The sequence below is a fragment of the Sturnus vulgaris genome, chromosome 12 (assembly GCF_052056855.1).
Source record: "Sturnus vulgaris isolate bStuVul1 chromosome 12, bStuVul1.hap1, whole genome shotgun sequence".
NCBI lineage: Eukaryota > Metazoa > Chordata > Aves > Passeriformes > Sturnidae > Sturnus > Sturnus vulgaris.
The window spans coordinates 18,864,266-18,888,688 of record NC_142254.1 but is presented as its reverse complement, the minus strand read 5'-3'; the positions used below and the strand labels follow the sequence as shown (position 1 = coordinate 18,888,688).

The 24,423-nt window shown below is 41.9% G+C and overlaps 1 long non-coding RNA gene across 1 annotated transcript in view; it reads right to left on the bottom strand.

Moving 5' to 3' along the window:
* Positions 1-10,202: 10,202 nt before the first annotated feature.
* LOC148222419 (uncharacterized) overlaps positions 10,203-24,423 on the bottom strand; it is a 28,949-nt gene continuing 14,728 nt past the window's right edge. The window contains exons 2-4 of the long non-coding RNA XR_015806361.1: positions 17,949-18,028; positions 14,647-16,667; positions 10,203-10,458 (exon numbers count right to left, since the gene is read on the bottom strand). This is a non-coding gene — a long non-coding RNA (uncharacterized LOC148222419). The remainder of the gene's footprint in view (positions 10,459-14,646; positions 16,668-17,948; positions 18,029-24,423) is intronic.

Below are 24,423 nucleotides of genomic sequence, written 5' to 3'. Positions count from 1 at the left end.
CTTTAAGGGAAACACTTTTCAATCTGTGGAAAAAAAATATCCCACGGTTTATGGTTAATCTTTGGCACTCAGTGCCTTGGGATATACCCAAAGCAGGTAGATTGGGAAGATTAGGTCGGATGGCAGTCAAAATATCACTCAAGCTATTTTTAATTAATTATTACAAGACCATCTGAAACTATTATTAATAGAAAAGCCGTTTTATTTAGGTGATAATGAAAATATAGGCTAAGAATAAGGCTGTAGGTTATTCTTTAGAGGCAGGAAGCAGAACAGGAGCAAGGAGCTGACAGAGAGAAGAAGAGGAAGGAACTGGGATTCACTGAGGCCAAATGCCCAGTGCTGGTTGTGCAGAAATTCAGCTTTAGAGCTTGGAAGAGAACCCAGTTATTTTCATCATCTCACCTGTCACACTCTGCTGCACATTTTGAAGGGTTTAATATATAGGCTTTTGCCATGGAATCATTTATCTCTGTGCTGTATTATTGCACAATTTAAACACATTAGAGCCCTTGCAGAAGCATAAAGGGTTCCAGGCTAAACGGGCTATTTGTCTATCCCAGCCAGGCAGCACGTAGCCATCAGTGGTTTAGTGAAGGATTTTATCATTAACTTATATCGTGTTTCTAAATTAATTCACTTGAGCAAGAAGAGGAAGAGAAAAAAAAAAAAAAGCAGTTAAGGCCCTGCTCCACACAGCAGAGTCCACAGGCAGGAGGCTGCAGCAAATTACCCAGAGCATATTTGTCCCAACCACAGCTGGATTGGAACAATTTGCTGGATGTGAGCACTGAACGACAGCAGATCTGGATGACTGATGGGGGAGCACCCTCAGCCCTCCTTCCTCCTGCCCAGCAAACCCTGGATTTTCCTGCTGGGAAATGCTCCACACCTTGTCCTGCTCTGCTTGGTCACGGTGGGATGGGTTGTAAATGCCTTGGATCCAAAAGGACCTTCAAAGCAGATCTTGAGCAGCTTGTTGGAATTATTGCTGGGCTATTTTTGGTTCGTTCAGAGGTCAGTGCCTTTCTGTGAGCAGGGAGTTATGAGATATTCCCCTGGACAAACAAAGAGATAATTGCTCGGCAAAATAAAAGAATTCGCTCAGGAGCTGGCGAACCAGAGGAGGTTTTTGCTCTAATTCAGAGAAATTTCTGCTGTGTGTAGCTGGGATTTCTGGTGTGTGAAACGAGTCTGAGTGAATGTCTCCCCAACTGTTTTCAGTGAAGTGGAAAAAAATGAGAAACACGCAAGAAGTGCCCACTTTTGATCACCAAGGTGTTTTGATCTCATAAATTATGTCTGAAATTAGGCATGAACTGGAAAGTGTGAGTGTGTTTTCCCTCGGTCTGGGAGCTTCTTGTTTGGAGAGAAGGAGCCCTGTGCCTCCACCTTCACCAAATACCTTTTATTTTTCCACCTCTGCTTTCTAAGAAGGAGGTTTCTGCTGCCATTTATCGGGGGTGTCATGAGAAGGATGGAGAAGCAGCACATTCCTCCCTTTCTTTCTCCTCTGGGACCTCCTCAGTCTGAACCTCATGCTTAGCTCCAAAGAGACCTGAAAATGTTCCAGGCTATGGAGCAGGCTGACCTGCAACCTAATCTCATCCCAACTGTCATAACACTGTGTTAGCCATGCACAGCTCATAAATCCCAATAGCACAGAGTTAATGGGGAGGGCTTTGACAGTGCCAGGATTAGAAGGGCACACAATAAACAAAGAGTGCCTGAGTGCAGAGGTACAGCTGAGCAGTGAAAAATCACCAGGTGATGCTACAAATCTTGTGCTGGTATTTCCATGGGCCTCAGCTACAGGCAGTGCTGGGGGAGCTCAGTTCCCTCTTGTGATCCCTCTTTGGACACACCTTAGGACAAGGCATGGGAAGAGGGTTGGTGTGGGAGCTCAGCCTGGTGTTATGTGCAGCTGAAGGGACAGCTCAGACTGTCTGGGAGGGTATGGGAGGACTCTGAGGAATTATCTTCCCTCAAGCAGTGATTCCCTCCTCTAGAGCAAGGATTTCTCACCAGCAAGGCTGGGAATTCATGGCTTCATAAGGAAGAGCACAATCTGTAAATCAGATATAAAGCACTGCCATCAGGTTCAATTTAAATAGAACAAGGAGAAAAATCACCCCAGAAAAAGATGTTCATTTGTTAAAGGTTCCAGAATATCTGACTGAAAGAATTTTCCTTGTAACTTCTACAGTTTCCTCACCAAAAGCATGGATAAGCAGAAAAGCTGCAGAGAAACTTATGTCTTTTTACAAGAAAGCTCGTGGTGCTGAATTGTGCATCTCTCAGATCCTGAAATAGATTTTAACATTGTTTTCTTAACCCTGGCATGGGAAAGAGTAGATTTTCCAACCTTTGTTAATGATGGACAAGCCTGAAGACTTTTGATAATTTACTTCACAATGGGTAAATAGCCAAAGTAACCTTATCTGAACCAGCCAGGATCATTTGGTCTGAATAAAGAAGCTGAAAGACTCATGAGAATGGGACTTCTTACAAGATTTCCTTTATTTCCTCTTTCCAGTAGGAAAAGTGACACACAGAGGATATCCTATCTTTCTGTATTTCAGCACCTCTGCTTCTCCTCAGAGCTGGACTAAAAGCTGCAAAGTCATGTGAAAGTAGAGATTGGGAATCTTTTCACTGACCTTTCTGGAAAGATTAAATGTAACTGCAGGTTTATCTGCATAACCACGTAGTGGTAGAGAAACAACATTTCTTTAATACATTTTTCTTTTAAGTCTATTCATTTCATTGGTGTTATTTATTCACTTAACATATTTTGTTAGGCAATGTGTCAGATCTGCCTTTATCCCCTGTCTTCTGGAATATTTTTTTGCTGGCAAAACTGGGGCTTTCATAGCTAAGGAGAAAGTTTAAATCCTCTTGGACTCACCCAGAGAGGTGATAGAAGGATCTTAGGTTACAAGTTGAAAGAGTAAATTGTCAATGCAGAGGAACTAATCTTAAGTCCAAGCGAGCAAAGTGTGGTTTAGCTTTCAAACGTGAGCTTTTAGAATTGATGGAAACATCCCTTTGCTGCAAATCCTCTATTTTCCAAAAGAAAAATAAAAACAGTGCAGGACCTGACTAATGGAAACACAGTATTGTAGAAGTCTGAGCTAAAAGAATAGAGAACCTGATGTCAGTAAAAGAGTGCACCTCCAGAAAATAAAAATGTTAAATACTGTGTATTCAGGAAAAAAAAAAAAAAAAAAAAAAAAAAAAAAAAAAAAGAAAAAAAAAAAGGAAAAGTGGGAAGAAAAAACCCAAAGGAAAAGAAGGGCCATGATCCATGCTGATGCCTGCATTTCTGTTATTAGTAGTGGCCCTGTCCCAGCCAGGCATGAATCACATGCAGAAATCAAAACTAAACGTTGAGCAATCCTTTGGGGGGCTGGGGGTGGAAATCTGCACGTTTGGGTTTTCTCCAAGAGGAGCAGAACGGTGGGATGTGCATCCTCCCATGCTCCAGGGCCTCCAGCAAATCCTGCTCGCTGGGATTCTGCTTGTGGTACCTGTCAATGTGGCCCAAAGCTCTTTGAAATGAGCAGCTTTCAATGTTTTCCTTAGTTCTGGGATTTTGCACTTGTGAATTTCTCAGCCCATAAACAGGGATATCTCCCCCCATTCCAGCAAGGAGTCATCAGTTGTGCAATGACTGTGACAATTTATAAATTCTGCTTCAGGCAGTATTTTCAATTGGTTTTTCTTGGTTTTGTTTTAGGTTTTTGTTTGGTTTTGTTTGTTTGTTTTTGGGTTTTGTTGGTTTGTTTTTATTTGTTTTTGGGTTTTGCTTGGTTTTGGTTTTTTTTCACGTGTGGGACTGCTGGAGGCTAAACCCTTGGATTCCCCTGGGATGTTTACATGCTTGTGTGACATCTACCTTTTCCTCAGTCAAAATTAACTCCAAACATTTTTGGATGTTCTGTTTTCCAGACAAACCCCAGCTGGACTTATTAGTCCAAAACAGCTCTGCCTCTTCCCAGAGACAATCAAGGCTCAGGATGAACCTCAGGTAATAAATCCCAAAGGTTTCAGCCCCTGGAGGAATCCATCCCCTGATAATTTCTCTCATCCATCCAATGCTTGAGCACCTGGTGAGTTCATTGCCCATTTTATGAGCTATTGAGTGGGGTGAACATGTGACTTGACTGTAATTCAGGTTTAACTGCTGGAAAAATATCTCGTTTCTATTTGGGTACTGTGTTTATTGGTTTCTCAAATTTTTATCAGGTTTTTTTTGGTGGCTCTGCTGACTCAGAAATGGGAGAGGACACCGTGAATTCGGAACCGTAAAAGGGAGGAAAAGTAAATTAGCAGCGTTCTCTTCATAAATAAATATTTATGGCTCCACCAATTGGTTCTCCTGCTTCAGCCCTGTGCAAACACCCTCTGCAGCAGAGGCAATGTTGATTTTAAGCAATGTGCTCTCAGATGCAGAGTCCTGTTCCTCAGTGCCTGGAGTGGGACTTAGCTCAGCTGAGCTCCTCACAGACTCTTTGATGCTTGGAGTGCATGTCCACGTGTTTTTCAGGCAACTGGGAAATTACTTTATGCATTGTCATTTCCACAGAACCTCCTGAACATTTTGTGGCATCGGTTTCTGCGATCTTCTCTGCAAAATTTATCTGAACTATTCAATAAATCACTAAAAGTCACTCAAATTCCTTGACTCCTGTACCCAACAGAGACGTTTGCTTAGGAGATCCCTTCAGGCTGTCCCTCTTCTCTGCTGATGTTTCAAGCCCAAGTGAAGCCAGGACTCTCCTGGTTGGCACTCTGCTTTGGGAAGAGGGATGTTTTTTTCCTGCGGGCGCTGGAGTTTCCGAAGGCAGCAGGGTGAGTTTGTTTATTTCCCCAGCATTTCAAAGCCTGCCCTGTCCCTTGGCTCCTCGGCTTTCGGGCAGCTTTAGTGTCTGACAAAAGTGTGGAGGAAAACCCTCCTGAGCACAGGGTGTTGCAACCTCCTGCAGAGGAGTGGCCAACACCCCTGAGCCTCCCAGTGCCGGAGCAGGCAGAGCTGAGATGTTGGAATTTGTTCCTTCCTGGCACTGCTCAGGAAGGGCCAATTTCATGGGACAAGCTCTGTCTGTAAAGACTTCCGAATAGCCTGATTTTTATCAAAAATGACAACAAAAGGAGAGCAAGCCAAGAGTGCTCCAAAAGCTCTGTCTGCTGCCTCCTTTCACTCTCACCAACGTCATGGAGAGAATTTCCTCAGGATTTCTCCAGGAGACTCTCTATAGAAGAGTTTGTCCCTGTTCTGCAAGTCCTTATGTTTCAAAGGGAAAATGAGTGGTTCTTGGGCAAATTATTGACAAAGCAAAAGTGTGACTGCTCCGAGGTCGTTTCAGTGCATGAGGCTACATTCTTCCTCGCAGAGCTGGTGAAAGTAAACAACATTATTATAGATTTTGGTCATGGCCTGGCATCAGGCAGTGCAGTTTCTGTGTTTGCCACATGCTTGCACTGAACTGGAACAGCTCTGCATACACAGGGAAATTGTTTCAAGAGCCAGCTCAGCCTCCGAGCGCGCTGTCAAAATCGCGGCGTACGCGATGCGTTCTGCACCACAAAAGGGTTTTTGTTTGTCCGCTGAAATAATGTGCAATTTGGGATATCATTTAGGAAAGGTTTTTTTTTCTTAATTTCCTTTTTAATTTTTTTTCCTTTTTTTTTTTTTTTTCTCTCTGTTTCATATCGCTGGAGACTGCAGCATGGGATTAGTGGAGAGCATCCTGCAGCTTCCCGCGACGACCGCGGCTCCGCGTGAGATGGGAGACGGAGGAGGCACGAGCCAAAACTTGGAACTGGGATTGCAGAAGGCGACTTGCTGAGCCAAATAAAGAGAAGAGGGAAAACTGACACCACACAAGACATGGACAATTGTTGCCACCGGCTGGGAGGCCTTAAATTACAACCCCACTTTGTATATCCAAAAGCTTACACTTTCTATTTATATACCCCACTTCTTCTGTGCACCAAAAGTTGGATTTGGCAAATGCAGCTATTCCCTGCAGGCACATGGGTGGGGTTTGCTGCAGAGAAAATAAACTTGATTGTTGAAAACCTGTGTTTGCAATTACTCGGAGTTTCAATATTCTGAGGTCAAAATAGATCCTTTCAAATTCATAATGCTTTGAAACAGATTCATGTTCGTTCTGAAACGGTTATTGGATTAAAATTAAATATTGGGATATTTTTGGTAAGCGAGTTATAGCAAAACTCTTCAATAGAAATTATGGAAATGTGGAAAGAAAGAAAGTATTGAAAGTGTTGGGGGGCTAAAGAAGACCTTTTCTGTTAAAAATAATTAGTTCTAAAAATGACAACCACCTACATTAATCAGTTCAGCTACACTGAACTGGCCAGACCAGGTTTCCAATGCATCTTTTGGGAGATTATTCTATGGTCTGAAAGATCTTTGCTTGGCAAAGGCGGAGGTATAAATAGTAAGAGACATTTTCTTTGGGGATTTTGGGGGACTGGATGAGAGTCAGTTCATAAATATTGTCACAGAAAACCCTGTGACTGTCTTTGGACAAAAAAGCCAGATTTTGCAGAGTATTTAATGTGCCTTAATTTCCTTAGGAGTGAGGAACGTGGACTGGCATGTAAAAATAAATTCAATGTCCCACCAGGACTGAGCCAAGGAGGTCTCCTAAGTCAGGAATAATCCTTAAATTCTAAAGCAACCATTCAAGGGGACAAACTATTTTTAATCATTTATTTGCTATTTATATTTCAATGGCATCTCCAGAGCATTTCACCTTGGACAACCAACTTGAGATGACTTTTGAATGGAGAAAGAGTAAGAAACGGGGCCTTCAAGAGCAGGAATAAAAAGAAAATTCAGGGAAAAAAAAAAACAAAACAACAAAAACCAAGCCTCCTAAGTAATTATTTAGGTCCTGGAGCTGTGGCAGTGCACTGCAAAGAGCTTCAATAGGGCTGAGAGCCGGAGCCTTTCTCCTCCACCTCGGACTGGAGCTACATCTGGCATTTCCCCCTTGCAGGAAAACAGTGAGGGGCTTGTTCCAAGGAAGGTGCAAGGAGGGGAGCCAGAGCCCGCTCTGCATGCTGCTTGCCTTGAAATATTCCCTCACTGCATGCCCACTTGAAGGCCCCTTTATGCTGGGGAAACTTCGTGTAAATAGGAGTCAGGCTCAAAGAGCCCGGAGAGCCGGAGCACGAGAGTTCAAACCTTTTCAATTCCAACACTTTCAGCCCTGAGCCTCCAGCCAGGTTTCACCCCACTGTACAAAGTGTGCTCGTTAGGGCTGGCTGATGAACTCTGCTAATTACCCCGTGCTTGGGGCTGCCATGTTATGGATGGCAAGAACAGCAGGGGCATGTCTTTGGAAAAAAAGGAGGGGGCGTCTCTCAGTTCTCCCTAAATTTTTGAGAGGAAAAAGCTTTTTTTTTTTTTTTTAACCTTAAAGTGTTACTTGTAAATGGAGGCCAGAATTTAATTTCAGATAGTGTTACTCCACCTTGTGCAAGTGATTTCTCTTGACACTGCACTGCCTGCCCGTGCACAAAAAGCCCTTTATGACTTACGCCAAAGAGCCTGAAGTATTTTTTGCCTCTCCAAAAATGACATTTCATTCCCCCTCCTTTTTTTTTTTTTTTTTTTTTTATCACCTGAACACTGGCCTTAAAACCACAGCACGCAAAGGCCCCATGTGAAGTAGGGAAAGGCATTCAGCATCTGCTTATATCCCCAAACTGAAGCACCAGTGTGCCTAAAAAAGCTTGTATTTAAAGGCATTGCAGCTGCATCAGCTCATATTTCATCCAGCCACCAATTTCCTTTTCCCCCTGACAAACAGGCCTCAGAAAGAACCCAGGCCAGAAATTCTCCACGTTAGCGAAACATTTCCTCTTTCCCCTTCTCCCTTCCATTAATGTTATTACGCTGCTCCTGGGAAAAGATGACTTTTCCAATCCAGGCAGCATATTTCTCTCTTTTCTTTTCTTTTTGTCTGTTTTCTCCTGGCTAAGGGTAAGGGAAGAACAGGGGGAAAAGGAATATTGGGGTGAAAGGAGATAGTTTCTTCAGGAAGGACACTCTAAAATCTGCCTCTCTTTCTGCACATGGATGCAGAGGGATAACAATTCCTGGTTTTTCCTTCCTCTGGACATGAGACACAAAGAGGGAGAAAGCCACAATGTGGGTGACAAAGTTCAGGTGCTCAAACACCACATTGGCAGCATCCACCAAGGCTCAGGTGCTCCCTGTGGAACCAAAAACTTCTTCAAGCCCATTTGACTGACCCAGGGCTTAAACCCATCCCAGACCTGGCTGTGGCTTCTTACAGTTTGTTAACAAGTCAAAATTTGCAGTTGTCAGGTTATTATACTTTTTTTTTCTAGGTGTCCAGCAGCTTCATGGTCTGTGCAATCTCACTTCTGCATATCCACCAAAGATCTTCATCCTCCCACCTTTCAGGACCAACCTTTTAACTCCTGGGTTTTCCCTGCCTGACTTATATCAGGACCAAAGTTCAACCTGCACCAGACCAAAACCAGATCTGATACAAGAATGAGGAATTCTCCTGGCTGTCAGGAGAGCTGCACTCACATCAAATCTGATTTTATCATGTGCATGTTCACTTCAGCCTACTTTTATTTCTCTTTTCTCCCAGGACAGGAAGGCAGAGCCCCAAAGGACAGAAAACATCTCACTGAAATGAGTGGCAAAGGACAACCAGGTCATAATTCCTGGCCTCAGAGCAAGCGTGGCGTGACTGAACCATAAACTTTCTGTAATGCCCATAAAAAAGGTGAAACAGCAGCATCTGCTCACTGAAAACCCTTTCCAGCACTATTTTAAAGTCATTTCACCTTATTCTAAGGTAACTCACTCAGGAAATCCATCCTTGAGACAGCTCTTCTAAGTTCTGGTAGAGAATTTTTTCTTCTTTCTCGTTGTGCTTAAAAGCCATGAAATAATCTGGATTTGTCATGTTCGGGTTTTTGAGAAGTGAACTCAAAAATGAGGTAGATTTTATGAAAAAGTGGTTTACAAAAGGAGCAATTTTCCAGTAAAGAATGGGTTTGACAGAACAGAAAATTTCCTGCAGGTACTGGTTGTTTAATCGTGTCCTCATGGCTGGATCAGATATTTTCAACCAATCTGATTTTATGTAGTGTTTTGTCACTTCTTGGCAATAAGAACTAAGCATGGCTTCGGAAATAGGTCAAAAATCCTAATTTAAAAGACCCCAGGAATGGTTAATTTCTGGAGATCAGACTGAGCAAATGTCTTTTCTGTTGTGCTGTTCCACTTGGACTTTGTAATTTCATTCTCAAAGCCTTCTGCAGAAATTGCAATTTGCAGAGAGAAAAGCAAGAGTCACATCCAGCCAGACCCTGAACTTTTCCTCCAGGATTATTGGGAAGGGGCAGTTTCTCTAACCACCCTTTGCTTCCCTTTTTAAAATTATTTTTTTGTGTTCTTACTCGCTTTTCTGCTTTTGCTTTTCCCCCTGAGCTGGGAGCTTTGTTCAGACAGACCTTCCCTTGTGAATGGTTTCAGTTTCAACAAATTGCCATTCTGTGACACCCCGCCAAAAAAGCGCCTTGGAAAATTCCCAACCACCTCCAGCCTGTGCTCTGGAGCACATTTCATTCCCAAATCCATGGACCACACCATCCGTGGGTGCAGCTCCCTCCACTCCAGGGCATCCCCTGTGAGAGGAGCTGGCCCCAGGGAGCAGGGAAGGAATTTGAATCCAAGGAGTGCAATCCTTCTGGAGGTGACAGCCTGGGTTTAAAGTTGGGGAGGGGTGTTATTCAGCATTTCTGACAAGAACAGAATAATGATGCTTGTGTCTGGTTTTGATTTAGAGAGAGTTGCAGTGCCACACTTCAGAAAAAAAAAAAAAAAGATTCCTGTTTTTTAGGGCATCAAATGATCAATTTTCTCTTTTGGAAGGTTAAGTGTGGGCAATCCTCTCCATTTTTTGGCTTTGTCATTAGCAAATAGAGAATCTTGTTGTATTCAAGTGTTCACAGAAACAAGAACTTACCAAGTTTTGAAAGAAAAAGTATTGATAATTACACCTTTCAAAAAACAAATTAATTTTCCCAGAGTGTCTATCAATGATAACATGAAAGACATGAGATTAACTTATTTATTTTTTTTTGACTAGTGGTAAAAATAACTCTATAAAAGTGCAGAAGGTGCATAATGAGATGCAAATCATTAAGTGCAAATGGTCTCGTTTAGACAACCCAGGTTAATTTTTTGCTGGCATGCAAAGATTTGTTTTTTATTATGCACCTCTCAATGATGGATTCTCCTCAGATCCCCTGATTGTGGTCCTTGACTTGATTTTTTTTCTCTTTCAACTGCAACAACTCACACAAAAATTTTTGAACCGTGTTCTGACTGGATTTTTCTTCGTGCCACTCTTCCCCACCGTGGATTTCTCCGAGCTGTAAGAATAACAAAAATAACAAAGCCAATATTCCAGCTATGCCTGGAGAAGTTTTATTTCGGTTTTACTTCTACCAATGTCAAAAATCCCACTCGGAGCAGCCTTCATTCCCTGTCACGTGCTCACAGATTTTTCCTTCATGCCTTTCTGGTTAGAGATGTCTTGTTGGAGGATTTTATTTTGTGCATGTCAGAGAACAAGTATGTTTTTTATGACATTTATGAATGTGACCAGTCTGGGAACATGCTGTCTGTCTGGGCGGGTTGCAGCCAAACTTGAAGTCATTGTGACCAGAATTTCCAATTTTGGGGATGGCTGATCCATCAGCTGGGGTCAATAAATTGGCAGAGTCATCTTTTATAGTACGGGAAGGGGGCTTGGAGGGATTGTCAGGGTGAGATTTTAATTATCTGGGATATTAAGCCGGACTATTCCTTCCACCTTTCTCTGCCTTTCCTTTTGGCTGTAAAATTTATATTAACTGCGGTATTAAATAAAAAAATAATTTCGATTCTCGATGCCTGTTCACAGAAACAAGCTTTGTCCTGAAGTGCAAGGATCGAGCCTGTAGCATCAAAATATCGAAGAATTTCAGGTTTTTTTGGTGCATGAAGCCTGCCTGCCTTATTTCAGCTGCTCCAGCCCTCTGAAACCCATGATTGAGAGCTGCTAACTCCCAACCATACCCTCCTGGCAAGCAGGCTTGAGGGTTTTTTTTTTTTTTTTTAATATTTTATTTTAATTATTTTTAGTTTATAGCTCAGCAACTCGCCTGACCCAGGGGAACACTTAAACTAAATTTGATAGATGTCAAGTCAGGAGAAAAAAAAAAAAAAAAAGAAAGACAGCAGTGTTCTTTCTCGCTGCAATTACAAATGTTTGCTGGAGACTTTTCTGACAGGATTAAGCGGAGCAGAGACCTGGGGGGAGCAGAGAGGGGTTGGAGCCCAGGGCTGATGTTCTCCAGAACATGCAAGGGGAGCAGGACACCTCCAGTAGCAATTCCCAACTCCAAAAACAGCGGATTTACCTTTCCCCCCAACTCATTTTCCCCCTCAATCCCTGTGCGTGTCTGGCATCAACTGGAGGAGCTAAAAAGAGCATCCTTATTTTTTCAGCTGATTCTGAGGTGTGGAGATGCCCCCAGGCAAAACAAAAACCGGAGCTTAAAGATCTGCAAAGAAGCTGGGAAATGCTCTGGGAAACAAAAATTCCGCTTTTGACATCTTCCCCAAAAACAAAAATCAGAAACGTCCAAAACAATTTTTTTAAAAAGGAGAAAAAAGCGAATCTGCTGTTTTCCAGCCCTTTATTTCCCTTGCAAACGAAATTTTTGAAGATACTATAAAACACACTGATGCAATCAGTGACAAAGAGAGAAAAATTAGGGTCCTTAAATTTCTATAGGAATTATTCAGATGGGAAAAATGTTGCATTTCTCCAGTATAATGTGCTGGCTGCATCAGGGAAAAGGAATGGGCTCTCCAGTTTTGTATCATTACATCACTGGCTCAAATCTTGCCCAGGAATTTAATCCAAAACTCGGTGAAATCAGTGGGAGTCTCATGACTGCGAATCAATATTCAGGTACCAAAAAAAAAAATAAATATTGACATTGTTAGCAAAAATATTGAATTGTTATTTTGAAAGTGCTCAGTTTTCTTTCCAATGGAATAAGGGAAGAAATAATTTAAAAGTCTGATCTTTCCAATAGTATTTTTTTGGGTGATCCCTGCTCCTTAGAGAATTACTGCTTATATCTTATCACTGGAAAAGAAGGGGAAATACAGGCTGGGAATGAATAACTTAAATACACCAAAATTATGTTATGTTTAAAGGTTGGAAACACTCCTTTTTGCTTCTTTTCTTTCTACAATGAAGAAATCAAAGTGATCTCTATGGGACTGGATCATTTTTCACGCTGATAGAAAAGGCTGACAAAGAAATTCTGCACAAATATGAAAGTGCTCCATGGTTCATGTGAAATCAGCTGGTTCTGGTTCAATTTTGAGAATTTTCTGAGTGGATTAATATTGCCAAAGCAATGCCCATGATGTTAAAAAGAAAAATGTTCTGAGAGTAACATCTTTCTAAACCTGAATTACATTTTCCTGATGGAGATGTGGGATGATGTTCCATTGTGGGAACCAAGGGTGGTGCTGCACTTGCTCATGATTTAAAGTGTTTTCACTGTCTATTTCCCAGTCTTAATAATTAATTTGTAGGAAAACTCCTTAATGAATGGACAGGTGCCTTTAGAACTTATTCAAGAACATGTACTTAGAGTGAAATCCAAGCTGATTTATTTCTGTGGAATGCGAGAGTATTTCCTCCATAGTTTTCTTCCCAGTTTTCAGACAAATAAATCAACACTCATATTTACAATAGTTGATAACAAAAAATAAATTAAAAAAAAAATAAAAATAAAAAAGTGGTGGCTATGTGAATGAGTTCATAATCAGCCAGGTAAAGTGGTTTAACAGATTATGAAACCCAAATTGTTCCATGCTGATAATTATTTGCTCCTGTTCTTTAACCCTGGGTGGGCAACTCTGCTGCTTTTCCTCTGTCTGCTGGGGAAAAAAAAAAAAAAAAAAAAAAAAAGAAAAAAAAAGCAGGATGGCTCTCCCTCTGCTTTTTGGTTTAACTGCACACATCTGGGTTTGGTATCAAAAGAAATAAATATCAGCCCTAATGAATCCTTGGAGGCTGCTGGGTACGAGCCCCAGGCAGGCCCAGGGATGGGGTGGGCTGTGCAGGGCTGCCTGTTGATTTAATGCACGATATCATGTCCAAAAGGATCTGGAACAACACTGATTTACATCAGCTGAATATTTGGCTCATTTGAGACTCCCCTGGGAAGGAGAGGGGCGATACCTCCACACATCCATCCCCCCCTGCTCTGCTCAGATGTGGTGTGCAGCAAAAGGCATTGCAAAACGCTTAGGAACCCTGGGATTTGTTTAGAAATGCAATTTGCTGAGGTTGTTTAATTGGGGAAAAAAAATATATATATTCCTTCAAGAAATGCAAACTGCTTGATTTACTAGCCCTTTATAAAAAGTTATTTATAATGATCTGACCAGAAGATAAAACTCCTGTATTTCAGACAAAGGAGTATCAAGATGGCAACACTCTGATTAGTTTTACATCTTTCCTAATTCAGCTAATTCAAAGATAGACCTCAGGGATTTTCTTGAACAGCAATAAAACTTGTTGAGAATGGGCTCTGTTACATGTTTTACAATTCAAAACCTGTCTGTCTCTTTTTTTACTCCCTCTTTTTTACATCTTTTTTTTTAAGAAAAAAAACCCCTCTAAAATGATTTTGAACCAAATATCTGAGTGAATTCAGAGCAAATGGAAGGGAATGTTAACACTGGCCTGGGTACAGCCAGGCTTTGTGCAAACTTCTCCCCCTTCCAGTGCTCCTCAAACCCAGCCTGCAGTAAACCTTGTTATTCCAGCCCTGGATTTACCCAGCAAAAAGCTGCCAACGGCCCCAAATCGTGTGGCTGATTTCTGGAACAAGTGCTAATGAGACCACCACACTGATTTCCCCAGATTTATTATTTTCCTTCCCAACCAGAGCCCAAACTGGACCCTCATCCCCAGAGGTTCCAACCTGGTGCATAAATTCCTTGCAAAATCCCTGCTGCCTCCCCACCATGCCATGTGAAGTCATTCCCATGGATCCAGGCTGGTTTTGTTGTGCTAGGCAGCAGTGTGTTTGCATGACTATCCATCTATTAAAAGATATTATTTTTCCAGTGGAGAATATTTCAAATATTTCCAAAGAAGACTTTTTTTTTTTTTTTTTTTTTTTTTTTTTTTTTTTTTTGTGATCACTGAAAGTAAAAAAAGAAATGATTAAATTAATACCAAAAAATAACCCAAAAAGATATAGTAAATCTAGAAAAACAAGGAAAATTGAGAATTTAGAATTATGGAATCATTTAGCTTGGGAAAGACCTCTAAGATCATTGAGTCCACCCGTTATCCCAGCACTAACCCATGTCCCCAGGTGACACACCCACATGTCATAAATCCCTCCAGGAATGGTGACACAACCACTGCCCTGGGCAGCCTTTTCCAAAGGCTTAACAAATCTTTCAGTGAAGAAATTTTCCTTAATAGCCAACCTAAACCTCCCCTGGAACAACCTGAGGCTGTTTCCATTTGTTACTTGGGAGAAGAAACCAAATTCCACCTCACTCCGACCTCCTTTAGAGACAAAGCTGATGCTGACATTTCATGGCCTTGGATGAAACCTTTCCTCCAGTCAGAAATCTTCAATCCATGCAAAATTTTATGAAATTCCTTCCATGTTCCTGAATTTTTCACTGACTTTTACTGTCACGTAATGGCAAAGCAGGAGAATCCTCTAAATAAAGAAAATTAATATTCTAATTAACATCAGTGTCCAGTCTTGATTTCTGAAAGTATTTCAAGAACACAAAGGGCCAGATGAATAAAATAAGATTCATAAAGTAAGGGCTAGATTTATTGCTGTAATGGCAGGAAATCAATGCCATAAAACCTGATCCAATTGCAGAAATCTCACAGAATTATTGCTTTTTTGTGCCATTCCTTATGGACAATCCAAGAACCGCCACCAGCTCTGATTTTCTTCAAATCCTTTGATAAAAGGAAGAGGTAAAATCACAACTAAATAAATTATAACCCCTGCTGTTGTTGGGCAGGCAAAGCCCTTGGGGAGGAAGAGGAATGGCTGCAGGAAGTATTTGAACACCATTAATCCTCCTCTATCAGCCCCTCCTGGGTGATAAGAGTTTCTTCAGACCCCCAAGTCAAGTTCCCTGATTTCTCCAAGTGGTCACTGACATGTTCCTGCTTTCCACATCTGCCTGGAGCTTTGAGTTTTTGTCCCAGTTTTCCCTTTAGCTCCATTAAAAGTGAATCTTCTATCAGCAAAAAACAAAGGTGAGGTTTAAAATGAGTGTGTGTAACTTTCATATTTGTGTTTAAGCGTTCATTTTATATTTATTAATGATTTTTAAGTGCCTGGTTGGGCACATACAGAGAATACAAAACCTCCTTCCTCCATGAATGACATCATTAATTTGAATTTAATTTTATTTTCACCTAGAAATTCATAGATAGAAATGTGTATTTGGGCTCCAGAGCACAAGATTCCTAAGTTGCAACAATTATTTTGAGATTTCTCTTTTTATTTATTTCTCCAACTATTTATGGGGTCACACAACCTGAGATAAAAGTGAATAAAATGAGTCCTATAATGGCTCACTCCACCTCCTCATTGTCATTTTGCTGAGTTAAATGGAAACTAGAGTAACCTAAGGAATAACTTTATTTGGATTCTTTCCAGCTGTGCATTACAGCAATATCTGAATCCCTTATTGCTCCTAAACATGTATTTGCCTAAGGAGAGAAATGAAATGACTCCACAGGGGGAGAACTGGGATACTGGAATTTACCAGGAAGGGAATTCAGCTAAAAAATAGACTTGTAAATGAATTATCAACACCCAGCACAAATACCTAAATGAAACCACCACCTGAACCCCTGTTTAGTGAAGTCACCCATCTTCTAAATTCACTTTGATCCAATGTTTTCACTTTGTCTTTACCTTTCAAAAGCAAAATTTTGAGCACTTCCATGTAATAAAGAAACAATAAAACTTTATCTTACGTAGGGAAAAGTTATGGTGAGTGCAGTGAAATATCAGAGACTGCTTTTCTCACAGCTCAGAAAACCCCACCTGACTGGGTACTTCGATAAAAAACAAAATCTTGTTTGTCAGAATTGGCTTTTAATGTCAAATTAAAGATGCCTGACTCAGAATTGTATGCAAATAAACAGCTGGCTCCTTGCAGGGAATGAATTTTTTTTTTTATGGAGCAAATATTATTTCTGGTATTGCTATTTAAGACATGAATGACTTTGTCTTTCTGATTTGGAATAACGAGGGTAATTTAATTCTGATATGGAGTAATGAGTAATTTATATAAAAAAAATATTTTCTGGGATGGCATTTTGGGCAGGGGCAGAACTGGGATGCAGGGACAGCTGATGCAGGAACCAACCTTTGAGCATTGCTGGAGCTCAGCTCTGCCAGCAGACACCACCACGGGCCCCATTTCACCCCCTTTGTTCAGGCAGCAAACATGCAGCTGAGGTGGGACAGCCTGGGATCGAATTCTGCTGGGACAATTTACAAAACTCCTGGCAAAAAAAGCAACGAGAGGAGCTGATATCACTGAGAGCTGCTCAGACCTTTCAGTGCTGGGCAGACATCATCTCCTTGAGAGAGCACCAACCCAGGTGGGTGCTGCCCCCAGAGTTTTAACAACTCTCAGGCACAAATCTGAAGCTCAAAGACAGGTTTAAAACATTAGCCTGAAGTTAAACGAATGCTTAAATAGTTTTCTGCATTTAGAATCCCAGAGTGGTTTGGGTTGGAAGGGACATTAAAACTCACCTTGTTCCACCCCATCCATGAGCAGGGACACCTTCACTGTCCCAGGCTGCTCCAAGCCCTGTCCAACCTGGCCTTGGACATTTCCAGGGATCCAGAGGCAGCCACAGCTTCTCTGGGTACCTGTGCCAAGGCCTCACCCCCCTCAATTCCTTTTTTTCCTGAATTTTTTATGTCATAATGCAACTGCATAATTAGGTTTAGTACAAACAGAGTCTTTCAGACTTTTGGTTGTGTTATCCACATAAAAATTCATCCCAACCAGATGTAATTTAGAAAGTGGAGGAGGGATTCATGATTATTGGTTACATCATCCAAACCTACTTGAGGAACTGCTCATGAACGTCAGAGTTTGGCTCAGATTTGGAAAACTTCATTTTCCTTTGGCAGAGGAAGCTGACTAGAAATACTCAGTGATCAGATTTTCAAAGATGTTGAACCTTTGCAGCTCTTCCCATTTCCATAGCAGCATTCCAGCATTGACACAGCTGAGCCTCTGTTTGTTATCCATAGGTTTCTTTTACAACTCTCTCATTAAAAATGAATCTCTGTGAATGCATCTTCCAGACAAGAAAATACAGCTTTGCCTGTGCCCTTTTGGGGTGCACACAAACCCCTGCTCATGCCTGTTTATATGCCCTGCAACCCCAAACCACTGCCTGACTTCACAGCCTGGACCAGCCTGAATATTGCAGGTCTTTCACTCCCTTTATTATATTGAAACCTGTAGTTTTATGAGAAAAATTAAGCATTTGTGCTGTGAGTCTCATTTGATGCCCTGTGGATTTGTGTATGATTTTTACAGCCCAGACAAGCAATCCAGTTTTCCCTTTAAGGAGGACATTAAGCCAAATTTCTGCCTCTGTCTATTTTATGAAACATGTAGGAAGTTAATATTTAGGGAGAGTTTGGCTCATTGATCCCATTTGACAGAGGGATACACAAATACAACCCAGACACAGGGACTGCATGAGCCTGAAATCCCTGAGGAGAGCAGCTAAAATACATTTTGTGAGGAGCAGACTCACTTCTTTACAGGCAGTTGCAGAATTACAGGTGGGATTTCACAGGGACTGTGGAGCTTTGGCTTCAGCCAGGGGTCAATTGCCTGTGTAAATGGAAAACAAAATAGGCATTAAAAATGGGTGAAATGGGAAAATCAAAGCGTTCAGTAATTTATAATTAGGCTAAAAGAGATGATTGCACACATCTATTATTCCTGCTCAGTGTGCTATGGGCTCCTCTTTGTCTGGGATGGATGTTTGGAAAAAAACCCACCTGAGCATATTTAAAAATGTCCACTGATAAATTCGGGTTTTTTAGATTTCCTTTTTTTTTTTTTTTTTTTTTTTCTTTTTCATCATAATCAATTCTTTCTTTCCTATGATGACTTGATTATAAATATGGCATTTTGGCCATAGGTGACAGAAGCACTCTGGGCCAGATGTGCTGGCTGCCTGTGAAGGGCTTGGCCATAGGATGCTGGTGGTTTAAAGTAACAGGAAACCTGAGGAATATCATAAATCAGCCTTTTCTGACTGGGTTTCTTGTACAGAGTAAAACAAAATGTATTGAATAACTTAAGTATGTGTGAGCCTCCTGCCTACCAAATTACTGGGGGCTGCCAGTGGAAAACACACTAATTTGATGTTGGCCTCCGAGAGAAAATTGTTAAACGAAAATTAGGTTTCAGCATTTTAACACAAAAATCAACTTGGAGTTCAGTGTTAACAGGAGCCTAAGGATTTAACTAACTGCAAAGAAAACAAGGAGAGACTAAATTCCTGACTTACTAAACCCCAGCCCTGAGAAAAAACCTTTTTACTTCTGGATCCCAACACGGCAGGAGGGACAAAGCTTGTACCAAAGGGTGGTTTTCTTTCTTTGCTCTCTCCTGCCATGGATTTCACAAGGTCATAGGTTGACATTTTGTACTTTTCCACACTTCTATTGACTTTCATTAACAATAAACAGAAGGTGCTGGGCCAAAGTCATCGAAATCCGTGACAGAGTGTTGGAAAATACGAAGCTTCCCACATTCAAGGACATCAGAAGGGGCTGAGCTCACAGCTCCTCTCCCCTGGTGTCCTGGCAGGGCTCTTCAGGAGAGATATGAGAACCACATCTGAGCTGTTCCCCTTCAGGGAGCTGCTCCCAGCCCTAGCTGGGGTGGAAGCAATCACATTCCAGGGATATTCCTGTGGAGAAACCTGCCCATGGCAGTGCAGCTCCTTCCCCTAATCAGCTAAAATAAGTTTTTGCAAATTGATTCATCCCAGGCCTTAATTAAAAGATACTCTGTTCTTAAAGAACGATATAAAATCGTTAATTAAAACGAAAAATGTGGCCTGTTCCTCTCCCAGATCTTCTCTGCTCTACCTAAATAAAATAAGACTGAGAAACCAAATGGTTGGGGTTTTTTTCCCATCTCACGACCATTCTTTGGGGTTTGTTTTGAGGCAATAATTCTAAAGTTGTTTCAATCTCCTCTTTCTGACCATTTTGTGGAGACAGGCATGGCCTGGCATCCTTGTTCCCTGAAGAGTGGCTCCCACATCAGTGCTTTAGCATCCACACCTTCTCAGATGCCCGTGTTTTCCCTTTCAGAAACCACTCTGAAACAACTTTTAAATGTATAAATTAATGGGCTAACAGTGGCTTGGCCCAAGTTTTACCATTTCCTTCACACTGGAGATGTTTTTTTGGTCAGCCTGGGACATTTTCTTTCCTGCAGAGTCTCTCCCTTTCTCCATGGTGCTGCTACGTGATCTGCTTGAACATGGACCTCCTCTTATATGGAATTCTTATGGCTGAGAGAGCAGTTCATACATTAAATATTAGAGAGAGCTCCTGCTTGAAATGCATGTGCAAACCAGAGTCCTGAGCCATATTTCTTGTTCTCTTTTGAGTCTGTATTTTGGGTTCTGGCAGGGGGACAGGAGTGAGTGTGGCGTGCAGTGTTTCCCAGACTGTGTAGCTTGGCACCACAAACCCATTTCTTTGGAGTTCCAAACCTGTCAGGATGCTCTCTCTAAACCTCTCCACATTTCAGACGTGTAACACTGAAATGTCACTTTTGGAGCCCAAAGCAGAGCGCCTTCAGCTCTCTGATTGGCAGAAAACTGACGGATAAGCTCCAGGGAATTTCTCCTACAGCTGTAAACTTTCAAAAATACTTTACTGCTGCAAAAACTATAGAGTGTGGTTTAAATGAACAATATGCCCTCTTCATGCCTCAGCAGCAGTGAGAACACGCTTTCCACTTCAGCATGAACAACCCAGGGCTTGATTTCTGAATCTTTTTCACCCACAGGGAACAGGTTAAGCAGTTTTTAGCTCCTTTCTACCTGTCACACAAAACAGACAATATTCCAGACCTCTCTGGGAGGAGGAAGAGCTGATACAGATGGTTGTGCAGATGTTTGGATCCTGTTCTCCTAATGCTCTAGGCAGGACAAGTTTGACCTCCTTGTATGCCTCACAGAAGACCAGATCACAGCCTGTTCCATCCCTGGGATCCTGGAGAAAGCCAAGTCTCCAGTTAATGTGTTTATGTGACATTCGGAGCTTGGCTCTGCTTTGCCCTTCTGGGCCAAATCCTAATGTGACCCAGTGCTCTCTCACATCAGCTGGAGGTTTGCCTGAATAAAGTAAAAGTTAAAAGTAAGCGATGCCTCCAGGTTTCAGGCCAGGGATTTCATTTCACAAAAGCTCCGTGTGTTAGAAAATGATACATCAGCTTCAGGGTCATTGTTTTCTGGAACTTTTTGTGTTTTGACTTTTAAAAATCTGAAATATGAGGAGGAAGGTCTTCTCCTCCCACTCCTGGGGTTACACCCTTCCCTGAACAAACCTGTGCTCAGCAGGACCTGAATCCTTCCTGAATTATTTACATCTCCAGGGCCCAGAGCTGTTGGTGCTCTGCCCTAATGTCATCAGTGGAAAGTTGTCTCCTGAGATTACCAGGGCTGGGTCACGTCCTGCTTTATTACCTAAAGAAGCTGTGGCTGCCCCAGCCCTGGAAGTGTCCAAGGCCAGGCTGGATGGGGCTTGGAACAACCTGGGACAATGGAAGATGTCCCTGCCCGTGGCAGAGGGCTGGAACAAGAAGAGCTTTAAAGTCCCTTACAAACCATGCTATGATCCTGTAATTTTATGATTCTATTTGCTTATGAACAACCCCCAGCTTTTATTCTGGTTTTATATTAACATTTACTCCTATATTCTCTCCTTGCCCTCCACTCAAACCAAAGAAATGACTGATGGTTTTATAGGAACAATTCTGGTAAGAAACTGGAAGGGCTAAACAGTCTTGGAAAAGGAACATGACAGGTCTCCATCTGAAAAAAGACTGCTGGAAAACACACAGGCTTGGGGAAAAGCCTTGAGCAGCAATTCCTGGGGAGGGTTGCATGCCTTGAGTTTACCTGTTGCTTCCATGGCATCCACACTTTCCCAGTCAATTCTGGACATATATCCCGTGGTTCCCAATGTCAGTGGACAGCTGGGACTGCTGTGGGATATCTGGGATGTCCTTTGCAGGGAACAATGAGGAAATTTTCTGGAGGACTCCCTGTTCTTTGCAAGATACACCAACCCCAGTCCAAACCAGCAGAGAGGCCAAGCTTGACCCCACTGCCTGGCTGAGCTGCTCTTGGTTGTAAGGGGTAAAAAGTTGTAGTATCATAGAATCACAGATTAATCAAGGCTGGAAAAGACCTCCCAAACCATCCAGTCCATCCTGTGACCTATCACCACCACGTCCCAAAGTGCATGAGCTCATTGAATGCACCCAGGGATGGTGACTCCAGCCCTTTGGAGGGACAGGCCAGGGACGATTGTGTGCTTGGAGATGTCCCTGAGGGTTGGGTGCAGCCTGGCTGTGTGGCTTCTCACGGGAAGATGTGTCCCCTTCCGTGGGGCTTGGCTTCTCCAAGGCCAGCTGGTTTCTGATCTCCCTCTCCCCAGCAATACTCGAAATAATTACGAGCCCAGTGAAGACTAAAAATCAGCCAAATTCATCCCTGCTGTCAATCTTCTCTACAGATGTTCTGGAGGTACTGTTGTGGTCTCTAACCACAGCGTTTCTGTGCTTTAATTGTGCCTTCTGCTTTGGGAACACAGGCAAAGGAGTGAGTAATCACCACAAGCCCATGAATGAACAGCGAGACTGTGCATGGAGAAACTCTGAGAGAGAGAGAGAGACCACACAGGAGGAGTGGGAGCCATGGGATTAGGAGCTGGGATTTCTTTTTCTCTGTGCACAATCCACGAGGCCGTGCTGCCCTGTATGATCTCATGGAAGAAGTATATTTTCCATCTGTGAGGAACTCCTCGCAGTATCAGCTAAGTGCAAATTAGTAGGATCATTAGCCACTCTTTGAGGGAGATGGCTGCCAGGAAGCCTGAGTGTATGTTTGAGGAAGAATTCCTAATGTCTGTATGTCTGGAGGAGTATAAATTCTTCTATTCCCCTCCAGTAGCCTAATTAGATTTTACTCTGTTTATTAGAAGAGTTCAGTTGCTAGCTCAACATGAAATAAAATCTGCATGATTAAGAAGTCACGAGCAGTAAAGCTTACAGTGTGCAGTTAGAAATTTTCCTTTTGGATCAACAGCTATGAAATCTTCCAGTGTTAAATAAAGTGAAAGCAGGAGTGTGTTTAGATCCAGCAGCCAGGATCAAAACAGAGTGTCAGGGGTGGAGGGAGGGTTGGGAAGGGGGTATCATGCCATTCAAATTGTACCTGAAATGAGACACTTTCTGGGGAAATTGCATCTTTAACCACATAGCAGACTGCATCTTCACTGGAAAACAAGGATAGGAAAGGTGCTCTTCCATTTGAAAATATATTCTTCAGCTCACCTCACTTCTTTCACAGTGTATCAAGAGTTAAGGGCTCTAAAAAGATGGAATAATATCTAGATCTAATCAAACACCTTCAAGCCTTTCAGGGGCTGATGGCCTTAATGATGTCAAACAGCCTCCAGTAGAAGCTCTGTACATTAATTTTTCTAAAGTGAAGCTTGGCCTTGGAATAAAAGTTCATTGAAGACAATGAGATGTTTGGAGCTAGGGTTAGATCCTTGCATGGAAAATGATGAGCAGCCAAAAGCCCCTGAGATTTCTGAAGTTCAGGATTTGTCCCTCAGTTTCCAGATCTCTGCTGGCACTGAGGCACACATCCCTCAAAATTTCCATGTCACATTTTAGGAACTGAAGGCTGGGGAACCAGAAAAGAAAACAGATATTCTATTTCCACTGACTTTGTTGGAAACAGGTCTATCACACACACAGCCACCAGCAACCTGCAACAGAGAGTTTTATAAATGGTCTTTGAGTTGATGACCCCAAAATCCTACTGAAAAAATGTTTCTGTATTCACTTACCTATAGAAAGAAAAATAGAGAGTGGTTTTTCTTTCTCCCAATAATCTGAGAAAATAAACTCTAATTGGAGGACCTCCAAGAGCTGTGTCTAAAGTAGTTTTTTGGTGCTGGGCTGTACCTAAAACCTCTAGTCCAGCCCACCCTGCTGGTAGAGACAACCTGATCACAGACATGAAATCCTGTTCCTCATGGATCATTTAAAATCCATCAGGAGCAGAGTCAGGGTGCAAATCTGAGGATCAAAGCTGGAAGCCTGGTGTAGAAAGTAAGTTCTGGAGCCTAAAAAAAGAAAAGAGCAAGCTCAGAGGAGGTTAAGAGTCAAGGGAAGGAGACTCGAAACCCAAAACCCTCCCAAAAAAGCAAAGGGATTTGTGCAACCCAAGGGACTAAAAGTACATTTTGGCCCATGCTCTGGTTTTCCTCAGCACGTGCCCAGCCACAAGAGCCCATGTGGTTCTTCTGTTTTCCCAAGTCTTTTGAAATATAGATGCAAGAGTCTCGAATCCCTGCACTTCCCTGCATTCCTGAAGAAATTGGCCCACCAAGTCGTTGTAATTCAGGATACCACCATACACCCACATGTAAGATTCCTTAACAACTATGCACATTTTTAGGCTCAAATATTTTCAAATTGTTTTCACTGTGCCTGAGCTGTAATTGGCTCAGCTTCCCAAGTGTTGGATCATCTAACTGGAGTGATTTTTGACTCTGAGCCCAGGCACCATATCAAAACATTTATCAATTAATCATAAAAAGTAACTAACATTGTTGTCCACCCAAGAAAAACTGTCACTTGCAGACTCATGTATGTTATTCCTTATGAAAGAGCTGCTATATAGAAATTGATTTCCTGCACAGACCAGGTGGAAAATCTGCTAGAGGCAGAGGTCAAATTTAGTTTAATTTTATACCCTTTGTTAAGAATGTTCTCCCTCTCTCTCTCTCTCTCTCAAAGAAAAAAAAAAAAAAAGGAAAAAACCCACCCTTGTGTTCCTTTCCAAGTATTCTAAAGCTAATTCATGTGGAAAAAAAAAAAAAGATTAGGATAAAATTTCAAATATTAAATTCAAATGCAGGATTAATGAGTTTTATTTCAAAGCCCCAGAGGTTGTC